Source organism: Lactuca serriola, chromosome 8, assembly GCF_051521515.1.
Source record: "Lactuca serriola cultivar US96UC23 chromosome 8, Lser_US96UC23_V15, whole genome shotgun sequence".
NCBI lineage: Eukaryota > Viridiplantae > Streptophyta > Magnoliopsida > Asterales > Asteraceae > Lactuca > Lactuca serriola.
The window spans coordinates 82,551,750-82,574,765 of record NC_136415.1 but is presented as its reverse complement, the minus strand read 5'-3'; positions in this window follow the sequence as shown (position 1 = coordinate 82,574,765).

Below are 23,016 nucleotides of genomic sequence, written 5' to 3'. Positions count from 1 at the left end.
GGTTATTATGTTATTATAAAGATCTTTTTTAGATAATTAAACTTTTATTTTAAAAAGTTTATTACTTTATTTAAATAGGAACATGTTATGTAGTTTATGTTGTTCATTTTGTATGTTTTGATGTGTGTATAAATAAAAATGTACTATTATTGTTTTTTATTTTAAAATAACTGGAAGTGGGATGCTAATACTGTAAATAAAAAAAAAAATAAAAATAAAAAATAAAAATAAAAATAAAAATTTGCAACGTTATTACAACTCCATGGGTTCAATTTACATGTTCACCACCATTGGGTGTTTCTTGTCAAAGATCGACCGACATTGATTAACAAGAAAAATGGAAGAGAAAAAACCTTAATCAAGAACTTGAGAAAAGCAATAAGGATAATGAATTAGAAAAAGAGTAAATTACACGAATGGTCCCTATGGTTTAAGGTAATTTGCACGTTTGGTCCCTAATTTATTTTTTAACTCGAAAGGTCCCTACAGTTTGTTTTTGTTACACGTTTGGTCCCTATCTTACCTAAAAAGACTATTTTGCCATTGATTTTTTAATTTATTTACATAAACACACTCCGGACTTCATTCCACTCACCTTACCTTACCTATCCCACTATTTTTCCCTATTTAAATAATAATCTTTTTAGGTAAGATAAGGACCAAGCACGTAACAAAAACAAATAGTATGGACCAAACGCGTAACAAAAACAAACAATAGGAACTTTCCGAATTAAAAAAATTAGTTAGGGACCAAACGCGTAAATTACCCCAAACCATAGGGACCATTCATGTAATTTACTCTTAGAAAAATACATACTATCCTAACAATTTGATGTGTAAACTTGATTTCCAACCAACGAAAATGAAATCGGTTCAAGAAAACTGTAGACACAAACACATACTGGTGGTGAAGGGCATTGGTGATGAGGTGTCGTTGAATTGAAGGCAGTCGCCGGAGTCGGATGATGGACCAAATCCCTTGATGAAGTATCAAAACCCTCGATTCACAGTGGGATGATGCCGGTTCACAGTGAAATCAAATCCCTTGAAGGAAAATGTTGGCAATGGTGGGTGAAGTAAGACACCACGATGAGAACTTGAGTCTCAAGAGGCATGGTTCCGGTTACAATAAACGATTTTAAAGTTTCGTTTTTCAAGAGGTAAGAACTCTATGAAAACTTTATATAAAACATCCATGTAAAATAAAAGTTTGATGAAACGATGTAAAATGGAAAAACAGAGGCAATAGGTAAAATAAAAAATAGATGAAAAAGTTTAGATACAATCAGTAGGAAATTTTTTAATGTTTAACAAAGGTTTTTGGTTGTTTAGTTATTCTTTTAAAATAAATGAATTAAATAAAAAACTAGGTACCAAATATTATAAAGACAAAATTGCAAAAATGGTCCCTGTGGTATGCAAAATTTTGGGGTTTTAGTCCAAACAGTGACTTTTTTGGTTTCGTAGTCCTTTTGGAGTGGTTTGTATGTGAAAATGGTCCCTCCGAAAATTGAAATGACTATAATACCCTTGGGGTATTTATTTTTCATTTTTCTTTCACTATTCTTAAATTTTAATATTTATTTATTTATTTTAACAATTAAAAAAATAATAAAGAACCCACCTCTCTCTCTCTCTCTCTCTCTCTCTCTCTGATGTTAATTCTTCTACAGTCGTTTCCCCAAGTCCAACAACATGGTATAGAGCCATTTGAGAGGGGATTTCAATCAAACAATGATTCAACGGTGAGGTTCTTGGCTGGGCTTCTAAAGTGGGTGAAGGAAACAGTCGGGTGACAGATTCGATTTCTATTTCACAAGTGATTATCGATTAAGAAGACTGTAGAAACTCAAGTACAGTGTGCGATTTCTATGGCTTCTTCGAAATTCAATTGGGCGATTAAAGACAAGTCCAATTTTGTTTTTTTCTCCTTTAAATTGCCTATGTTTTATAGTTGTTTGGGTGCGTGGAATCCCTCTACGAATTGCTTCTGTATAGAGGTGGAGTTTTCATTGTGACAGACCAAGTGTTTGACTAAAGTCCTCAAAGAAGAGGTTGCCGCCTTCGATGTTTGCTCCGGGGAAACACCCACTTCGGTGGTGGGTTCAGGCGAAGGAACGAAGAAGAAATGGAGGATGAAAGGGGGAAAAGCAGCAGCGATCACAATAATCTTCAGGGGGGGGGGGGGTTCATGAGATTCAATTTTGCTCCACAGAAAAAATTTTCAAAGAAGGAGCAAAAAACTCACTGGAAGTAGTTGCAGGTTTTAGAGTGGAATCCACAATCTGGGGCCTGAACACGTCATTTAATTGAAGCCCTTTTCTTATCACATCGCCATTGAAGATTAGCTTGGACTTGACTTTGCTTCAGCTGCACATTAAATCTTGATCTGAACTCCATTAGTGCAGCGATGGAGAATTTTAAGGTATCTTGAAAACCCCAAGCCATGTATCTTGAAAACCCCAAGCCATGTATAAAGAATAGCACATCAATTTAAGGGCCAAGGCATACAGCTGTATCAGATACTTTCATCGAAGGTGTGTTTCAGTGTTTGTGAGATCGACTGGGGATGTCGACGATGGATTTGGGGGATAAAATCTTGAAGATGAAGTGGTGTGGGTTGGGTTAGGTTAGAGAGAGAGAGGTGGGTCATCTATTATTTTTTTAATTGTTAAAATAAATAAATAAATATTAAATTTTAAAAAATGAAAAATAAATACCCCAAGGGTATTATAGTCATTTCAATTTTCGGAGAGACCATTTTCACATACAAACCACTCCAAAAGGACTACGAAACCAAAAAAATCATTGTTTGGACTAAAACCCCAAAATTTTGCATACCACAGGGACCATTTTTGCAATTTTGTCTATTATAAAAATAATTTGAAAGATCAAACTAATACCGATGTATAATAAAAAAATATAATTTTTTTATGATTTTAATTCATTCTTCGATGTAAAATTCTGTGCCACACATTAGCAGTTGAAGTTATAATTTTTTGTACTTTTAAATAAAATAAGAAAAAATTCATTATTTAACAACTTAAAAAAGATTGGATGACAAACTTTTTTTTAAGAAGAGTGACTTATACGTATTTTATTTTAAATTGTTCTTATTATAAAACTAGGTGTGAGACCAATGTATTACATGAGTTTATTTTAAAAAAATTAAATATGAAAATTTTAACAATTTGAAAAGTTTGAATTTATATAAAAAATGAGAAAAATTTGAATTATAAAAATTAATGAGGCTTTAATGTATTGAATATATTACATATATAAACCCTTTCTAATAAGTACGTTACATATATATTACCTTACATATTAAATGTAGAATTTTCATTTAATAAAATAAAAAATACAATAAAATGACAAGTGAAAAATAGAAAATTTAAAAATTCTAGAAAATATCATGTGTTCAAATGAAAAAGAAAAGAACATGTGACAAAAAAACCTTTATTTACTAGAATAGATTTTGTCTAAAACAAATTTTAAACTTGAATAAATGATTATGATTTTTAAAATTCATTAGTGTTTTTTATATTAATTAAAAGTAACGATTATATATTTATTATATTATCGTCATCTTAGACAAGTAACTTGTCATATGTCAAATATCTTAAATTACAAAATGTAAATTTGATATATATAACCGTTTATATATTTACTTGATATTTATAATGATTTATATATTTCTTTTCAAATAAAATTATAAACTTAGTCCCAAAACTTCTATCTTAAAAGAAATTTCAAAATTTTGATTAGTTATTACGCTTTTAAATTATAAATAATTTTTTATTTTTAAACCATTGTTTCCGTAGGTATAAAAATGTGTTTTTTATTAAAAAAAACCCTTGTCACATCCATCTTATATTTTTTTGTTTTTTTTTTTTTACTGTTTTTTATTATTTTTTATTGTAATTTGATTTTATAATTATTAATATTTTATTAAATCAATTATTTAAATTCAATTTATTATTTAATTTATATTATTATTATATTTATTTAATTCTTTATTTCTTATTTAGATTACATTTCCAATTAAATTAGGTACTTTTTAGATTTTTTTTCTTTCTTGTTTCCGATTCAAACACCATTTCAATTCCAGTATGCCAAAAAGCTTCGATCGTTGTTTTGGTTTTAAAAAATTAGAACGAGTCCACGCTATGCCCATGTTTAATAAATCTTTATTTTTCCAATTAAAAAATATTTTATTTTTTTAGGGGTTTATTCAAATATATATTATTTTCATTTCATTTTTTTTTAAAAACTTTTAACGTTTTGTTCATTTACATTGTTTAGTCACAAACTTTTGATGTATTGTTCATTTATGCAAAACCGATTTTTAGAAAACTAAATCATTTAAATCCATATTTTTTTTGTTTAACATGATTCGAATTCCAAGTATCACGAGAAACGTTGGTTGCGTTTTCAATTATATGAAATTAGGATGGATATGTGTAAATGTCCACCCCTAGTTTTATTTTTCATTTCATTAAGACCATTATTATTTTAAAACAAATTATTCTCGGGGTTTTTTTATTGCATTAATGTTCTAAAATAGTTTATAGTTATAAATAAAAACTAAATATAGACAAAACTTATGCATGGTTTAAGCAATTTATAACCTCAACTCAATCCTTCATTTTATTAAAACCATCTTAAGACAATTTAAATTGTTTTTTGTTGCATTAAAGTTTTAAAATAATTCATAGTTATAAATAATATAGAAAATTAACAAATAAACAAATATGGGCAAAACGCATGCATAACTCAAGCAATTTATGACGGCCACCGAAAAAGGCATCGATTAGTATATATGTATAGTTGCTAAAATGTATTTGCGTTTATATATATATAAAGAGAAAAGATTCGCAGGTACTTTGAAGGAATGGGGAATTGGATATTGGTAACCTTTGGGGTGTCACTTCTTCTGTTTAGTTGATCAAATGTTGTCATAAAATCACTCAATTCTTATGATTAGGAGATAAAGGAGGAAGAACCCTAAAATAAAAGACAAATGAATTTGTCAAATCAGGCCTTTTCATTTCCCTATTTTTCCCATTGATATTCAAAGCACACAACTGTCAAAGTTTATTTATTATTATTATTATTTTTCTGTGATCTAAATACTGTATGAGTCATCATCATACCCACATTATAAGCCCGCTTGTTAAACAGTGTATTATAAGGACACATTACGTGTTTGAGTTTTTTATTTTTATTTTTTTAACAACGGATTTTTTTTATCAACCAGAGAGTTATATAAGCAAAAAGAAAATCCTCATATATGTTCTTGCAAAAATTTAATATCAGGTCTACATCTTTTCAAACTATATCCTTTTAAAATTAATAATTAGAAATATATCATTTTCAACCTATAAGGCCTTCCGGCATGGAAGGGAAAACCACACGTAGGAGCTGAGTTGGCATGCCAACCTACGCGTGAACACTGTCCGGATGCGCATAGGTGGCTTGTGGCGTAGTAACCTCCACGGACGAAGACAACGAAACAGAAGAGGGGAGAGAAGGTAACAGTCGTATATTTGACCGTTCAATCGATTTAAAAAAAATTATTAAACTTTTAAATTTAAATAACATCTCTTACATCTTTTATCTATATATACTACATATTTTAACTATATTTTACACTTCTAAAACACAAACTTTCTTCTATTTTCTTTATCTTTTTCTTCAAAAATGGATCCAAACCAAAATACTTCACCCACTCCAAACACCCAAACTAGGGATGAGCATAGGCGGGTACCCGCCTCATTTGGCGAGAACCGGAACCGAAACCGAAACCGGTGGTTCCTAGAAAGTTAGAATCGGAATCGGAACCGCTCTAGGCAGTTCCTAAATGTTTGGAACCAGTCCCGGAAGGCGGTTTTGGTTCCGGGAGCGGGTAACCCGGTCACATTAATTTTGTTAATTTTTGTCTACAAAACCGCAATTTAGTTCGATCCAAATCAAATCAATCCGGACCAAAGACGGACAAAATCAGACCAATATATTCTAAACCGGTCTAAGTAACACACACACACACACACACACACACACACATATATATATATATATATATATATATATATATATATATATATATATATATATATATATATATATATATATATATATAAACCGGTTTCGGCGGGTACCCAACGGGTAACGGTTTCGAAAAAATGAGAATCGGAACCGGAACCGCCCTTCTCTATTCTATTTTTAGGATCCCTCCGAGGAGGCTTTCCAGACTCGTAAAAGATGGCTAGGAACAAGAATAGGGTCAGTAGTCTCTGCCGTTGCAGGTCCTTCTCCTTCCGCTGAGATGGCCCTCTTTTTTGTTTTGTTTGTTCACCGCGGCATGAAATCTTAAGGTTCCAAAACCGGCCGTTCCGAGGCGGTTCCGGTTCAAAAAACGGGTGCCTGGTTCCGATGCTCATCCCTAACCCCAACCATTCCAAATGGTTATCAAACTTACATACAATTGTTAAACTCTCTGATCCAACAACAACCTTTATTCACTAACCTTGCATACAATCCATAATTCTACCAACAACAATGACCACAATAACAATCCATTCAACCCCAATTCCGAGGTTTTCAACAACAACTTTCTCAACAATTTCAACCCCAAGTCCCATTATCTCAATCTCAAACTATAAACCTCGACAACGATGACGAACGGGTCCATGAAACTGATGGGTTTTATGCATAAGAACAATCCTATGTGCTCATACAAACCCTAATGCTTGGATCTAGGTTTCTCTATTGTACATGCAATGAATCCAAGACTTACAAACCCTAAACTAGCATACATATTTCATAATTTAACATATACAATCAGATCTAGATGTTTACCTCTTCAATGGAAGCTTGAATCTTCTTTCTTGGAGCTTAGAGTCACAATTGTAACTCCTCTAATGGCTTACAAACACCACAAGCAAGAAGGCAACTATGAGAGAGGAGGGAGGATGCTTAATTTCGGCCTAGGGTTTCTCTTGGGAAGCAAGTGGCCGAAAATTGAAGGCTAGGGGTCTTATTTATACTGTAGGCTGCTAGGGTTTCAGTCTAAACCCTAATGGACAGCTTAGTCACCAAGCAGCTCAAGGAACCTTCTGGAATGAGGCCTTGGACGAAAATATGATGATCCTTCATCATAATTTCGTTCCCCCTTAGTCCATTAGGTTTCCCAGCCCAAAACTCAACTATCATACATTTGACAGTTTATGCCCCTTTATTTAATTAATCTCTTTTAGTCACCAAATTAATTCCTAATTGATTTATGACTAATATTAACTAAATAAATAAGATTTCTCCTTTAATATATTATTCTTATAATATATTAATAAATCATACTATCCTCTCTCTCTCTCATCAAATTACCTTGTCAAGTTGCTTTGGTGAAGGCAACCCAAAAGGACCATGCACAACCAGGTCAAGTACATACCAAATATGGTTACGGGCTTAGACACTAATCCTATAGTCTCCCACTTGGATAAGTCTAGTAACTATATCTCACATATGTCTTCAGGATCCGATTAGCAACCGTAGCTCTTATACGTTGTTGTCAACTCTGATCAAAATCTTGTCCTTCAGATAAGTGATTGTTTAATCCTCTGTTCTAGATATCATGTTAACAATACTTATTGTCTAACATTTTGTTCCTCGAATTCTGATTTATTCGACATAGAATTTAGTTGAACACATCAACTTCATCCTGGCCGGGCCCGACACATAAGTCAAATCAAATCATCGAGTGGCCAGATATTACTTTTATCCTCTTAGGATAAAAGGAACAGAAAAACTTCGACTTATATGTTTTTATCATTTACTAGTTAAGTCATACACAATAATGCGTTTTATAACATCAAGTTACTGATGCGTTTTCGCATTATCAATGTATAATCAACTAGCAAACAATAACCATATCTCTAGGTTTAAAGATTATATGATTTTATCATCTTGCGATCACTTGTGATACCTCTCAGGAAGTGATACCAGCAAGCGCGGGTTTATTCCATTGCTCAAATCATATTTCATAAGCACTCATGAACTTTGTAGCAATCCTTTGCAATGTCTAAAACTTTTTAGACAATCTACAAACAAATTCATGACAATCTTCCTTCATATCTACTTCCAACATATGAGGGATTGTGGACTGTTTGAATAATCTTATTATTCAGTAAGTCAAAACATGCAAAATAGAAACAATAGATAAATAATCAACACAATATAGTAACCTTTCTTATAAATAACACACCTTTATTTAATCATCAAATGTTGAATACAAAATTATCTATTACAAGTTTCCTACCTATCTAATCTAAACTAATATCGTCCTTTATCCCAACGCTCCTAGCGTGCTGCAGATGCTTGACCCTACTCAGTCCCTTCGTAAGGGGATCTGATGGGTTATCTTCTGACGATATCCTCTTCACACCGAGGAGTCCCTCTTCTACCCGATGTCTAATAAAATGGTATTTTTTTTCGATATGTTGAGATCTGCCATGATCCCTCGGTTCCTTGGTTAAGGCAACCGCTCCTTCATTATCACATAAAATCTCCATGGGCTCCTTTATGGATGGCACAACTCCAAGGTCTCCAATGAAGTTCTTCAACAACATAGCCTCTTTCGACGCTTTGCTTGCCGTAATTTACTATGATTCGCACGTTGAATCAGCCACGGTCTCTTGCTTGGAACTTTTAAGTCACTCCTCCTCCGTTCAGGGTAAAGACCCAACCCGACTGCGATCGATAATTATCCCGATCTGTCTGAAAGCTAGCGTCACTATACCCTCGTACCCTTGAGTCATCACTCCCACCGAGGACTAGAAACCATTCCTTGGTCCTTCGTAGGTACTTAAGAATATTCTTGACAACAATCCAATGTGTTCTACTAGGGTTCCCTTGATATCTGTTGACCATGCTCAAAGCGAAGTCCACATCAGGGTGAGTACAAGTCATAACGTACATGATAGAGCCAACCGCGGAAGCGTAAGGTACTCAGCTCATATCAGCTATTTTTTCCTCTGTACTCGGGCATTGAGTCTTACTCAACTTGGTATTGCTTTGGATTGACAACTCCCCTTTCTTGGAATTTTCCATACTAAAACGCTTTAGTATCATATCCAAGTATGTATTCTGACTGCGTCCTATCAGTCTCTGACTTCTGTTTCTTACTATCCTTATTCCCAGAATATATGCAGCCTCTCCGTGGTCCTTCATAGCGAAACACTTCCCATGCCAGGACATGACCTCTTGCAAGGTTGGGATGTCGTTTCCTATGAGTAGTATGTCATCGACATACAATACGAGGAAGCTCACTATACTCCCACTGGCCTTGACATACACACATGACACATCTTCGCTTCGCAGAAAGCCAAACTCTTTGACTTTCTCGTCAAAACAAAGATTCCATCTGCGAGAAGCTTGCTTCAATCCATAAATGGGTTTCTAAAGTTTGTATACTCTATTTGGATGCTTTGCATTGACAAAACCCTCTGGTTGATTCATGTAAACATCCTCAGCCAACTTTCCATTAAGAAAAGCGGTTTTCATGTCCATCTGCCATATCTCATAATCATGAAACGCAGCTATTGCGAGCATCACCCTAATAGACTTTATCTTGGCAACTGGCGAGAAGGTCTCATCATAGTCAACTCTAGGAGTTTGAGTAAATCCCTTCGCAACCAATCGCACTTTATAAGTGTGCACATTCCCATCCATGTTTGTCTTCTTCTTGAAGATCCACTTGCACCCGACTGTCTTACGACCCGACACATTATCAACCAAATTCCAAACTTGGTTGTCGTACATGGACTGAATCTCGCTGCCCATTGCCTCTTTCCACTTAGCAAACTTCGGGCCTGCCATGGCTTCCTTGTAGCTGCTAGGTTCGTCCAAATTTACTAGTGTACTATCACTAATAAATGTATCCTCTTCAGTAGTAATATGGAATCCATAAAATTGGGGTGGAGCACTAGCCCTACTGGAACGTCTAAGAGGTAAGGACTCGTCAACAGGTTCAACAGGAGTTTCCTCCTTAGGCTGAGTGCCAGTGTTAGAAGTTCCTTCATCGCTTTGCTCTTGAATCTCTTCAAGATCAATTTGCCTCCCACTGTCCTCTTGGCTTATGAGTTCTCTTTCTCGGAAAACCCCTCTCCTCGCAACGAAGACAACATTGTCACTCGGTCTGTAGAAGAGATAGCCAAAAGAATTATGTGGATAGCCGATGAAATAACACTTCTCACTACGAGGTTCGAGCTTGTCGTGAGTCTCTCGTCATATGAAAGCCTCGCAACCCCAAACCTTGATATGTGCCAACGAGGGAGCTTTCCCTGTCCACATCTCGTGAGGTTTTTTTGCGACCTTCTTGGTGGGAACTAAATTAAGGATATGGGCAGCCGTCTCTAAGGCGTACCCCAGAAAGCTATCAGTAACGAAGCCCGACTCATCAAACAACGAACCATGTCTAACAAGGTCCGATTACGTCTCTCAGCCACACCATTCAATTGTGGCGTTCTTGGAGGCGTCAATTGCGACATGATTCCGCATTTCTTTAGATAGTCGTGAAACTCAAGACTTAGGTAATCTCCTCCTCGGTCTGACCGAAGCATCTTGATTTTCCTGCCCAGCTGATTCTCCACTTCATTCTTAAACTCTTTGAACTTTTCAAAGGTTTCTGACTTTTTCTTGATTAAGTAGATATATCCATATCTGCTATAATCATCCATAAAAGTCACGTAAAAGCGACAAGCATCCCTTGTGGTGGATCTAAACGGCCCACACACATTGGTGTGTATGAGATCCAATAGACCCTCACCCCTTTCACAAGGGCCAGTAAAGGGTGATTTGGTCATCTTCCCAAGTAAACAAGATTCACACACGTCATCGTCCCTAAGGTAAAATGACTCCAAGACTCCATCCTTTTGGAGTTGGGCTATGCGTTTCTTGTTTACATGGCCAAGGCAACAATGCCAAAAGTATGCTTTGTCCAAACTATTGGACGAATCAATATTCAACACATCATTTCCCAGATTATCAACAATTAACACATATTCATAAATCCCATTACAAGGTAATGCATTGAAATAAAAAAACACCATTCAAATAAACATTAATAGAACCATTACTATTATCAAATGAATATCTGAAACCTTGTTTATATAATCCATGAAAAGAAATGATGTTCCTTGCCATATCTGGCGAATAGCAACAATTATTTAAATCTAATCCTAACCCATTGCTCAACACTAAAGAATAAACTCCGACTTTGGTCACATGCAACGATCTTCTGTTTCCCATAATCAAGTTTATCTTCCCATGTTCCACCTCCCTACTTCTTCTTAGGCCCTGCAAATCAGAACAAATGTGGAAACCACATCCTGTATCAGGAAGCCATGAAGTAGAAAGTGATGAGTTGTTAGATTTAATAGAATACATACCTACATAGGTGGACTTTATCTTCCCATCTCTAATGTCCTGTAGATATTTGGGGCAACTTCGTTTCCAGTGGCCCTTCTCGTGGCAATATAAGCACTCTACTTCCTTAGGTTCAGAGGAGGGTTTAGCAGAACCTGCTTTGATCCCACTAGAGGATGAACCATCACGAGACTTTCCCTTTTGGTAGCTCTTTGAAGGAGCCTTCCTCTTCTTTCCCTTCCCTTGGTCAATTGCCAACACAGGTGCAACCACAACAGGGGATGATGCAACAGATTTGTCCTTGAGGTTGCTCTCAGCAATCCTCAGTAGTCCTTGAAGCTTACTCAAGGAGACCTCCTCCTTATTCATGTGGTAGGTCATTATGAACTGGTTGTAGCAGGAAGGAAAGGAGTGGAGGATAATGTCTATAGCCAAATCCTCATAAAACTTAACATTAAGTTTGAGAAGACAATCAACATACCTCTACATTTTCTGCAAATGCGAGGTTAGGGATTCTCCACTCTCCATCTTAGCTGTGATTATGTTAGTAATGATCCAATAGCGCCCTTGCCTTGCGCTTTGGTGGTATCTGTCCAGCAAATCTTGATGCATCTCATATGGATACATGTCCTCATAGGACTTTTGGAGTTCGAGGTTCATGGTGGCCAGTATGATGCAATGAAATTTCGTAGCATCATGCTCGTGGGCCTCAAAGGCAGCCAACTCTTCAAGAGTAGCAATATCTGGGTTGATCTTTTCAAGTTTCTCGTCGAGGACATATTCTTTGTCTTCGTAACAAGTGATCATACGAATGTATCTCATCTACTCGTTGAAATTCGACCCATCAAATGTCACCTTTTGGTATAGGTTCATTAGCGAGAATGACCCAGAAGCGTTATTGTTTGTGTTTGCGTTAGACATCTGAAATAGAAAGGAACAAAGTTTGATTAGAAATGAATCCCTAATTAAACACCCAAATGAGAAATTAGGGCTAGGATCCAACAACATTATTTACAACATAGAAAATGGATGCCGTAATCTAAAAGTAAATAATTTGAAGGTAAGGGAATGACGATTCACTAATTTTCACCATGAAAAACGAAAAAGAAGATTAAGTTTTAAATGTATTTGAAAACTCCTAGATCTTTGAGATTCATTGAACTTTTCAATGGCATGTTTAAATCTCGATATGCACTAATATTTGCGATTGGGATACCGAGGATCGCAAACAAGTTGTGAATAACCATGTGAACCAACATGCTGCACTCAGTGTCTCTATCACCGAATCAATGTGCCGATTAGCCACCCACGCTCCAATGATCTGTGATAAACATCGAGCCACCCTTCATCACCAATGTCAATCCTAAATTTGTGTATCGGTTAACCACACACGCTCCACTAGCGTTTAACAAGGGTGCAAAGTGTGATTCCATGGAATAGCATCATTTTCACATTTTACCCTAAAATAACTAAGATTGGGAATTTGTAAAAACATTATAGTTACTTTGTAAATTCATTATACTTGTAATGAGGAATTAAGTGCCCTATCCTATCCGTTCGGCTAACGACCCTCCACCAGTTAAGTAAGCGGTGGGTGTGAGTGTACACCCATTAAGCGCCATTTTATAGGCAACAACCTTATACCCTCCTTATAGACTGGCTTCGTGAATGAGGCCTACTAGCGATAAGACTAGCTTATTCTTATACATACATACACACACATATATATATATATATATATATATATATATATATATATATATATATATATATATATATATTAATCGTGTAGTAATAAAGTATAAGGTTGATTTTTAAACTTGTAAAAATCTAAGGGTTGAAATTTAAAATTCTCAAAATTAAACTCTTAATCAAATTTAAATTTCAAAACATGAGGGCAAGTTTTGAACTTTTCAAAACATAAGGGATCAAATAACAAATAATACAAATCACACAATTAATTCATAGATTATCTATATTTGACCTAATCCATATTCTTGCAAGATAAGTTACTCAATTAATTCAAATAATCAATTTTAATCACATAAGGAATTTATTATTTAATCAATTGACAATTATCTTTTGTTTTTGGCAAGGATAGTATTATAATGACATTAAAATTCGAATTTTATCAGTAAAAACAGATTAGGCAACTATCCCTCAGCAAAAACAGTAAGAAATCAATTTTAATCACATAAGGAATTTATTATTTAATCAATGGGCTAACTCGGCGAGTTCATGAAGTGACTCGCCGAGTCATGTCGAACAGAAGCCAGAAAAACGATTTTCATCATGTTAATCATATAAAGCATCCATACATCAAAAACCAACCAATTATGGCTTTGATACCACTGATGGGTTTTATGAATACAAACAATCATATGTGCACATACAAACCCTAGTGCTTGGATCTAGGTTTCTCTATTGTACATGCAATGAATCCAAGACTTACAAACCCTAAACTAGCATACATATTTCATAATTTAACATATAGAATCAGATCTAGATGTTTACCTCTTCAATGGACGCTTGAATCTTCTTTCTTGGAGCTTAGAGTTACAATTGTAACTCCTCTAATGGCTTACAAACACCACAAGCAAGAAGGCAACTATGAGAGAGGAGGGAGGATGCTTAATTTCAGCCTAGGATTTCTCTTGGGAAGCAAGTGGCCGAAAATTGAAGGCTAGGGGTCTTATTTATACTGTAGGGTGCTAGGGTTTCAGTCGAAATCCTAATGGACAGCTTAGTCACCAAGCATCCCAATGAACCTTCTGGAATGAGGCCTTGGACGAAATATGATGATCCTTCATCATAATTTCAGTCCCCCTTATTCCATTAGGTTTCCCAGCCCAAAACTCAACTATCATACATTTGACAGTTTATGCCCCTTTATTTAATTAATCTCTTTTAGTCACCAAATTAATTCCTAATTGATTTATGACTAATATTAACTAAATAAATAAGATTTCTCCTTTAATATATTATTCTTATAATATATTAATAAATCATATTATCCTCTCTCTCTCTCTCTCAGCAAATTACCTTGTCAAGTTGCTTTGGTGCAGACAACCCAAAAGGACTATGTACAATCGGGTCAAGTACATACCAAATATAGTTACGAGCTTAGACACTAATCCAATAGAAATACCACAACCATCTCGAAGAAGGCAACCAAAAGGAAAAGGAAAAAAAACAATGGCTTGGAACGAAGAAGAGGAGGAAGCTTTAGCAAAACCTTGGATTTTCATATCGTCTGACTGGAAAAGAGGCAACCTACAATCCGGAGAAAGTTTTTGGAATCGTGTTTTGCATCACTTTCACGTTCTACTAGGAAGGCAAACGGATCGGTCGTACGACGCGGTCAAAGGAAAATGGCATGATCTACGAGTGGCTTGCACAAAGTTTAATGGCATATTTGAGAATCTAAAAAATATGCAGAAAAGTAGTTTCAACGACTTCAACATTTTATCATCAACCGTGTGCTACTAATTCAAAGTTACCAACAATGGTAAACCATTCGATCACCAAAAAAGCATGGGAAGTTTGTCGTAAGGGACCAAAATGGGTCCTTAATCTAGAAACGCCGCATTCAGACTCGACCACCGACTCCAACGAAAGACCAAGAAATTCTGATTCGGATGCGGGTTTTTGTAACGCCTGTGTTTCCGGGCTTGCCATTTTTAGAAATGTAATCTTCTAGGTTAACCTTTGTAACCCGTTTTAAAATAATAAGATTATATTAATTGAGTATTATGTGTTTTGTGCTTAATTGCTTAATTATGTGGTTTGATTAATTAAGAATAAAAATAAGCGTCAAAATTTAAGTGTAAAATAAACTTGATATCTTTGGTTAATGTTGTAGTAGTTGAAACGAGGTTTCCGAATATATATAGAACGCCCAAATCTGACTTCGTATGACGAAGTTATGATTTATCGAAGTTTCGGCTTAGTGGTATGCAGCCTGAAATACTCGATTTGAGATCGAGCCGTTTTTAGCCGAAGCAATCTAAACGAGGATCGAAGGTCTCGTTGTTGGTATCGAAGCGATGAAAAGTTAGGCGAGAACGGACGTCAAACGAAAAAGTTATGAATTTATAACGAAGTTTTTCTGTCCCGGACTATTAAAAATAAATAATAAAAATAAATTTAAAATTAGCCGACGGAGTCTAAACAAAAGTTGTAGAGCGTAGTCTCACCTTCGCGTGGATATAAAGAACGTCGAAAAAGGATTTCGTATGAAGGAGATATGAACTTCCAAAGTTTATTAAATAATTTGTATTTAAATTTAATTGGAAAATCCGGCATTATCCGAAGAGGAGTCATCAGACTCATCCCAAGTACGCCCCGCGTACACCGAGGAATGTCGACACTCGCACTCGAGCACTTCGGATACGTAAGCAGTGACGATTTCGGAGCAGTACGCCCCGCGTACTCCGAGGCTCCAGCCTCCTATAAATAGGATGCGAGGGCTGCCGAGTTCTTTTTCTCTTTTCTCTCTTCTCTCTCCCGTTTTGCATCGATTTGCGTGTCAGAAATACCCCGAAGCCCCGGTATTATTCTCGAGCCCCGAAGCAAGTCCCGAGATCCCGAAGATCCCGAGAAGTGCGGTTCCCGAGCCGAAGCTCTGCCCACGAGAAGTTCGATTTTTGTGAAGATCTTCCGGATCTGCTGAGGATTACTACTTCTGCAAGTCGTAGTGCTGTCCGATCGTCTTCTGATCAAGTGAGTGTATACTACCTTTCATAAACACGATAATAATACAAGTATGGTTCGAGTGTATTAAGTATATTGTTGTTTATAGGTGTGAGTGTGTGGTCACTTTCTTCTAACGCATAATTATGAAGTATTTTATACGAAATACGTGTTATGTGTATATTTTGTGTTATATGTGTGAATGTATATTCACTCTCTTCTATCTCATAGATCTGATTTGTTTTCTATGAAATATGTGTTATGTGTGTGTGCCTCATCTGTTATGTGGAATATGTATTGATCAAAGCATGCTATACAGTTTTTTTTCAAACTATGTATAAAAATATATATATTTTTATCTACTAATATGTTAGGTAGAACATGGGTAGATAGTTGGTGTGTAATAAACAGATGAGAGGCCTCGTTGTTGTTTTGATTCAGTCATCTAGCGGAGTTTGGATGACGACCACAGACTTTTCTAGACAGTCTTGTGGAACATTAGCAGGTTCGCCACCTGTAGGTGTTAATGAACTTGGGTGTTCATTCGCTGTACTCCATCCCCCTCATGGTTGCCTTATTTGACTTATATTGCTGAGGAACCCCCGGAGCATGTGTTGTCGCCCCGATGAAATATTCTTAGACTAGGTCCCTTATGTTAGTTGTCTTAGGGACATAAAGTGAGAATAACAGGAATGGGTAATTGGGTTATTGTTGGTTGGTGAAAATTAAATATGATTATTTATTGTGGGTTGAAAACCCTATATGCTCACCAGGCTCCCAAGCCTGACCCACTCAGTTTTATTTATATTACAGGAAGTGGCGCGAGGGCATAAGATGGATGAACCATCAAGTTGTTTTGTTTACAAGTCTGTATATGTATATATTTGTTGAATGACTTGTAATGTTATCGTTTATGCTTATTGGTCTGTATCGGAACATGACACCCCGAGTTTTGATTATATAATGAAAATACATTTCTTTTATGAAATGCTTTGGTAAACATTGTTTTATCATGTTTTGTTTTTGGGAACAAATTCCGCAACTCTTTCAAATCAAAAGGATTTACTCTAAAATTATTTTAAAAGCATAAATGAAAATCGGTCTTTTCTGGCCGCGATTTTGGGGATGTCACAGTTGGTATCAGAGCATTAGTTTAAGCGAACTAGGAATTGTAGGATTTCTAGACTTAAACTTAGATTGCTAAGTGAAATTTTGAGATGTGTGTCTGTGATATTTTAGACACGAGCACAAGCTTATTTTATGAAAGTTGCCTAAAATGCTTTTATGTGCTAAATGTTATATGTTGCCATATATGATATTATTTGTTCGGATCTATGGTCTGTTGCCGACCGGATCTAGAAACTTTATGTGTGTAGGATTCTAAGCGTGCGTCTACGATATTAGAACTAGCATGTAAACGTTTCGGAGTGATAAGGATGATTTGAATATCTATCGTGAATGAGGATCTAATTTCACCTTATTCGGTGTGTAGATCAAAATGGTGAGAACAAGAAGTGGAGTTGGAAATGCTAATGAAAACAGGAATCAACCACCAGTGATTGAACAAATACCTGTCGTAGCAGCAGCACCTGAGCCAATAACCATGGCTGGTGTGCAAATGATGATTCAGACGATGTTGGATCGTCAGATGGATGAAACTAGACGGTTGCTTCAACAGAATCGTGAAGAACTGTCAATTCGTGTGGAAGAGCCCGAATTAAATGAAGGGCACTCGGAAGGTGGAAACTTCAGTGGGTCTGTTGGTCAAGCCAACCCACCAATAGTTAGGCAAGATAACCATGATGGAAGGAATGATGGAATGGGATGCAAGTACAAGGACTTTCTAACTTGCAAACCATCGACCTTCAATGGAAAGGAGGATCCGATTGGAGTTATGGATTGGATCTTAGAAATGGAATTGGCCTTCATGACTTGTGGCTGCAGCAGCAAGTTGCAGACTATCTATGCAGTGCGTCAATTCCGAGGTGGAGCCGTTCGTTGGTGGAACACTCTAGGGAAGACCTTAAGCCCTAATGAGCCACTGCAATTGTCATGGGCAGAGTTCTTGGTGCAGTTCAAGCGCAAGTTCTGCTCGGCTCAAAATCTATTGGAATTGGAGAACAAGTTTTTGGCATTGACGAAAGGCAGCATGTCAGTTGATGAATACACCAATAACTTCACCGATAAGATGGAGTTTTCGTTGCGTATCGTCCCAGATGAGCTGACAAAGGTGGACCTGTATGCGAAGGGACTCCCATGGGAGTATGAGGTGCCAGTACGTCAGGAACATACTCTAGAGGCAGCTATCTGGGATGCCAAGTCTGTTGAGAACATGATTAAAGGGAGAACGACCGACAAGGTTGAGGTTGATGAGAAAAGAAAGTTTGAGGGAACATCTGGTTCCGGTAAGAAAGGCAAATTTTCGAATCTGATTCGAAAAAGTTTGGAGGAAAAGGAGGCGAAGCGAAGTGGTGTGATAAGTGTAAGAAAAAACACTTTGGGAAATGTAGCGAGGATGTAACATGCTACAAGTGTGGAAAGGTTGGACATTTTGCCAATGAGTGTCCGAACAACAAAAGGATGTGTTTTGGTTGTAATGAAGAGGGGCACATTTTGAAGGACTGTCCGAAGAAGAAGGAGGCAGCTAGGCCCAACATTCCACCAAAGCCAAAGGCGAGAGCCTTCCAGATGACACTTGAGGCCGCGAAAGATGAAGCTGATGTCGCTTCAGGTACCTTTCTCGTAAACGAATTACCTGCTCAAATTTTGTTTGATTATGGAGCCAACTACTCCTTTATTTCGCATGAGTTTGGTAGAAAGCTAGCTTTGCCTGTTGATAAACTAGATAATGCTTTATTAGTCGAAGTAGCTAGTGGCAAGTTTGTACCTGTTAGCCATCGTATGAAAAACATCTTAATCGACCTTAATGGGAATAAGTTTCACGAGGAATTATTACCTATCGAACTAAATGGTTTCGACATCGTGTTGGGAATGGATTGGCTTAGCGCCAATGATGCCGAAATTTTATACAAGAAGAAGATAGTTAAAGTAAACCCGCCTGGGAAAGATTTGTTTATGGCGTATGGGGACAAACGCAGAGTGAATTCTGGAATCATTTCCCTAATGAAAGCCAGAAAGTGTTTGACCAAGGGATGTACATCATATTTAGCATTCGTGATTGATGCTAAGAAGGAAAAGAAGGTGATGCAGAGTATTCCAGTGGTGTGTGATTATCCGGAAGTATTTCCCGAAGATCTTCCTAGATTACCACCTGATAGACAAATGGAGTTCAGAATTGACTTGTTACCAGGAACCATGCCAATAGCAAAAGCACCTTATCGATTAGCACCGACGGAGATGAAGGAACTGATGATACAACTTCAGGAGTTATTGGACAAAGGTTTCATTAGACCTAGTTCATCGCCCTGGGGAGCTCCGGTGTTATTCGTGAAGAAGAAAGATGGAAGTATGAGAATGTGCATCGATTACAGCGAGCTGAACAAGGCAACAATAAAGAATAGATATCCGTTGCCGAGGATTGATGACCTATTTGATCAATTGCAAGGTTCGAGCTATTTCTCGAAGATCGATCTTAGGTCAGGATATCATCAGCTAAAAGTAAGAGAGCAAGATATCGAGAAGACTGCATTCAGAACTAGATATGGACACTACGAGTTCTTGGTTATGTCGTTTGGACTAACCAATGCTCCGGCAGCGTTCATGGATTTGATGAATAGGGTTTGTAATCCTTTCCTTGATAAATTCGTGATAGTGTTCATAGACGACATTCTGATTTACTCGAAAAGCCAGGAGGAGCATGGCAGACACTTGCGAGAAGTGTTAGAAGTTTTGAAGAAGGAGAATCTTTATGCAAAGTTCTCCAAATGTGATTTTTGGATTCGTGAAGTCCAATTCTTGGGTCACATGGTCAACCAAGAAGGGATAATGGTTGATCCAGCAAAGATTGAAGCTGTAATGAAGTAGGAACAACCGAAAAGTCCCACGGAGATCCGAAGCTTTTTAGGATTAGCCGGATATTACCGAAGGTTTATCCAAGGCTTTTCTTCAATTGCTACCCCATTAACAGCTTTGACCCACAAAGGAGCTACTTATGCTTGGAGTGATAAGCATAAAGAAGCATTCGAGAAGCTAAAGAAGAAGCTATGCGAGGCACCGATACTTTCTCTACCCGATGGAGTTGAAGACTTCGTTGTTTATAGCGATGCGTCTGGTGTTGGATTGGGTTGTGTTTTGACCCAAAGAGAAAAGGTGATAGCATATGCGTCTCGACAGCTGAAGGAGCATGAAAAGAATTACCCGACTCATGATTTGGAGTTGGCAGCGGTAGTTTTCGCTCTGAAAATATGGAGGCATTACCTCTATGGCACGAAGTGCAAACTTTTCACTGATCATAAGAGTCTCCAATATCTCTTTAATCAGAAGGAATTGAATATGAGGCAACGACGCTGGCTAGAATTACTTAAAGACTACGACTGCGAGATACTTTACCACCCCGGTAAAGCTAATGTTGTTGCTGATGCTCTCAGTCAGAAAGTCAATGTTGAAAGGAAAAGTCCAAGAGCATTGAGAATTGAAGTTGTCTCGACCATTGTGTAAAGTATAAAGAAAGCTCAAGAGGAAGCTTCTGAGAAAAATGACCGAAAGGGGGAACGTTTGGGCAAAACGTTGGTTTTCGGTGTAAACAGTCATGGACTGAAGGTGTTGCAAGATCGGATTTGGATACCTAAGACAGGAGGAATCAGAGATCTTCTGATGGAAGAAGCTCACAAAACCATGTACTCAATTCATCCTGGTAGCACTAAAATGTATAGGGACCTGAAACCCTACTACTGGTGGCCGACGATGAAGCTTGATGTTGCAAAGTATGTGGCCGAGTGTGTGACTTGTGCGAGAGTCAAGACACAACATCAGAAACCATACGGGAGTTTAGAACCATTGCCTGTGCCTATGGGTAAGTGGGAAGACATTGCTATGGATTTTGTCACTAAACTGCCCAGAACAAAGAATGGTCACGACATGATTTGGGTGGTCGTTGATCGGTTCACTAAGAGTGCGCATTTCATAGCAGCCAAGGAGAAATGGTCTATGGAAAAGCTTGCAAATTCTTATGTGAGGGAAATTGTGAGGCTTCACGATGTTCCGTTAACGATTGTATCGGATCGTGATAGTCGTTTCACCTCAAGGTTTTGGAAAAGTCTACAAGAGGAAATGGGTACCAAGTTATGTTTAAGCACAGCTTACCATCCGCAGACTGATGGTCAGAGTGAAAGAACGATACAAACACTTGAAGATATGCTGAGAGCATGTACCTTGGAATTCCTAGGTAATTGGGATGAACATTTACCTTTGGTAGAATTTTCCTATAATAATAGTTTTCACTCGAGCATTAAGATGGCACCTTATCAAGCTTTGTATGGACAGAAGTGTCGTACGCCGTCTTGTTGGCTTGAGGCTGGGGAAAAGCAATTTATGGGACCGGAGATGGTTCATCAAACTGCTGAAAAGTTGAAAATAATTAGGGAAAGAATGTTAGCAGCTCAGGATCGTCAAAAGAGCTATGCTGACAAAAAGCGAAGACCGATGACTTTTGAGGTTGGAGATTCGGTTTTGCTTAAAGTCTCACCGTGGAAGGGACTTATAAGATTTGGTAAAAGGGGAAAGTTGAGTCCAAGGTTTATTGGACCGTTTAAAGTTCTTCAGAGGGTTGGGAACCAAGCTTACAAGCTCGAATTACCCGAAGAACTGAATGGAATTCATAACACTTTCCATGTGTGTTATTTGAGGAAGTTCACGGGAGAAGTTCCCGACATGATTCCACTTTCGGAGTTGAGAATCGATGAGAACAAAAGGTTGATTGAAGAACCAGAGGCAATTGTTGACCGAAAGACTAAGAAGTTGCGACGCAAAATGGTTGGGTTAGTGCTTGTCCGATGGAAACACACGAATGGGCCGAATCTCACCTGGGAGACGGAGAGTAACATGTTGAGTCGCTATCCGCATTTGTTTGTTGATGTGTGATTCCGGGGACGGAATCATTCTAAGGTGGAGAGAATTGTAACGCCTGTGTTTCCGGGCTTGCCATTTTTAGCAATGTAATCGTCTAGGTTAACCTTTGTAACCCGTTTTGAAATAATAAGATTATATTAATTGAGTATTATGTGTTTTGTGCTTAATTGCTTAATTATGTGGTTTGATTAATTAAGAATAAAAATAAGCGTCAAAATTTAAGTGTAAAATAAACTTGATATCTTTGATTAATGTTGTAGTAGTTGAAACGAGGTTTCCGAATATATATAGAACGCCCAAATCTGACTTCGTATGACGAAGTTATGATTTATCGAAGTTTCGGCTTAGCGGTATGCAGCCTGAAATACTCGATTTGAGATCGAGCGGTTTTTAGCCGAAGCAATCTAAACGAGGATCGAAGGTCTCGTTGTTGGTATCGAAGCGATGAAAAGTTAGGCGAGAACGGACGTCAAACGAAGAAGTTATGAATTTATAACGAAGTTTTTTTGTCCCGGCCTATTAAAAATAAATAATAAAAATAAATTTAAAATTAGCCGACGGAGTCTAAACAAAAGTTGTAGAGCGTTGTCTCACCTTCGCGTGGATATAAAGAACGTTGAAAACGGAGTTTGTATGAAGGAGATATGAATTTTCGAAGTTTATTAAATAATTTGTATTTAAATTTAATTGGAAAATCCGGCATTATCCGAAGAGGAATGATCAGACTCATCCCAAGTACGCCCCGCTGTCACACCCCGAAAATCGAAGGCGGAAACATTTCCGGGGTTGACTCCATGTTGAGTATCAAATCCAATGTACATAGTAAAACAGTAAACACAAAACATTTCATTACATAATATTGTTTACATCTGTTTG